At 41.1% G+C, this 2,389-nt stretch overlaps 1 protein-coding gene across 1 annotated transcript in view; it reads left to right on the plus strand.

Annotated features, from left to right (window-relative positions):
• Positions 1-2,389, plus strand: part of DLEU7 (deleted in lymphocytic leukemia 7) — an 85,400-nt gene that overhangs the window by 80,957 nt on the left and 2,054 nt on the right. The window lies entirely within an intron of this gene.

Consider the following 2,389-nt stretch of genomic DNA (forward strand, 5'->3'; position numbering starts at 1 on the left):
ATCACTCATTCTGAAGGAAGCTGTCATGTTTTAGTCAGTCTTGTGGAGAGGTTTGTGTGGCAGTGAACTGAGGAAGGTCTTCAGCTAATAGCCTGTAAGAAACAGAGGCCCTTAGTCCAACGGACCATAAAGAATTGAGGCCTGACAATAACCAGGTGAATGGACTTGGAAATGGACCCTCACCATTGGAGTCTACAGGTGAGACCACAGCCCTACTGACAGTTGACTGGAGCCTCATGAAAGTCCTTGAGCCAGAGGCTCTCAGCTAGTGGCACCCAGAGCTCTGACTCATAGAAACTGTGACATAATAAGTGTTTGTTGTTTTAAACTGCTGTGTTGGGCAATTTGTTATGCACTAATAGTTAACTAATACAAGAGTAAAATAAAGACAAAAGAAATCCTAGCTAACTAAATTATTTTCTTATGTGTATCACATTCTTGAACTTTTCTTTAGCGCTGTTACCAGTAAGCTTATGAATCACACAATTGAAAAACTTGTCTATTTATCCCCTTGAATTTGTTGCTGATCGCACATTGTGGTTAAAAATACATTTTGGTAACGAGGAAAAACACTCAGGGACCAAGTCATTTATAAATTATTTTCAGCAACTTATTGTATTTGGGTGCCAAGGTCTAGGGTCATTTTCAAGACATGGTAGAGCGGGTATTTGTAGGTGAGAATCACCGTCTGGGCCAGAGCACATCTCTTCTTTCTGGGTTCCCCTCTGCAACAGCCAGTTAGCCCTGGAAGGCACTCAAGGAGTCTCTGTGCTTTTGCTGACATCGCATTGCTTATTTGCAGAGCTGGAGATATATGCTGGCAAAAGACATAAACATTCCTGTTTTATAATCACATCTCGAAAGAGAAATAGTTCCATGTTCTACCTCCCACCCACCCAGCCTATGATAAAGTTCTGCCTGAAAGACGGAAATTTAGAGGAAAATGGAAGTTGCTTGCAGTAACGAGAATGGCAAATCGCAGGCCAGAAGAAACAGGCCTGGCCTAAATTTGTGAGCGCTTAAGTTCTAGAGAGGTTTGACAAGTGGGGTAATTTCAAAGTGCCATAAAGTGGAAATGAAAGGGATCTGTGATCATTTGGGATGTTTATCAATAACTCCAGAATGACAACTTATAGGAGATGAAGTCAAGAAGAGTTATGACCAGTAAAGATGAATTGAATTCAAGGTTCCTATCACTAAAGCACAGCTTGTTTATGTCTGGGTGCTGGTTAGAAGTCCAAGCTAGTTCTGCCTCCCCCACATTTTTTGTTGCTAATCCTTTTTAAGAAAAATATTTAGACGGACCTGCCTAAGAAATGAAAGAGACTATCACAGCTTCATGAAGCATATATAATCAGTATATTGAAGGACTTCTCAGTATTTCTTCTGTTCCCCATTATTCTTTCTTCTCTCTCTCTTTCTTCCCCTTCTCTTCTTCTTTCTCCTTTCTCTCTCTCCCCTCCTTTTTCCTCTTCAAAAACATTTCCAAGCCTCTTGCACCAGCTCCCTTCTGTGCTGTGGGGGTGGAGACCCAAAGGACTGTCGTGAGAGGACACTGCATCTCTTGTGAATCTTTCTGTATTCAGCTGCACTAAAAACCATATTTATACTATTATTTTTAATGTAGAAGCTCATTATTTCTAGACATGGAATTTTTTCAAAATTTATTTTTCTCTCTAATAGAGTCAACCCAATAGACTCATGTCCTTTGCCATCAAGGAAGAGAACATTTATGTTTTCCGAAAGTATAACTTACTAATGACCCAGGGTGGCTTTAAAATATAGAAGTGCTATTGGGACCCTGTTGTACGAAGGCAGCAGTTAAGATCCCTGCAGCAGCCAGCTGTGAAACCTGTGATTGATTCCTGAAAAATCTACACACACACACACACACACACACACACACACACACACACACACACACACACACAGTTAAAAGGAGAACATGTAAGAAGTAAAAGAAATAAATTGATCACACATGTGCAATCATTATTCATATGAGCATTCTATTACTTCATAACACAGCTGTATACACACAAAAAAACCCAGTCCATTTGCTTCTTCCTATTGGAGTCTTATTAATTTCTGTTTAATGAAACACAAATGTTTATGTGCTTCATTGTGAGGAGCATGGTCTGGTTGGGTGTTAGCTCAGCAACTGGCCAGGGTGACTGTGCCCATCTAACACAAATGTCTGCGTGCCTTTCAAAGCCCCTTGACAAGGCCTCTTTTGAGCATGTCAGTTGCCATGGCCACCAATGTGCTGATTTGCAATGAAAATTGGAAGCCATGCTCATTATGTCCAAAACTACATTGGGAGATGAAGAGAGCATCTTTGCTTGGAGAGTTGGCAATTGGGGTTTGTTAGCTTCCCCCCCCCCCCCCCCCC

The sequence above is a fragment of the Hipposideros armiger genome, unplaced genomic scaffold (assembly GCF_001890085.2).
Source record: "Hipposideros armiger isolate ML-2016 unplaced genomic scaffold, ASM189008v1 scaffold_148, whole genome shotgun sequence".
Classification (NCBI taxonomy): Eukaryota; Metazoa; Chordata; class Mammalia; order Chiroptera; family Hipposideridae; genus Hipposideros; species Hipposideros armiger.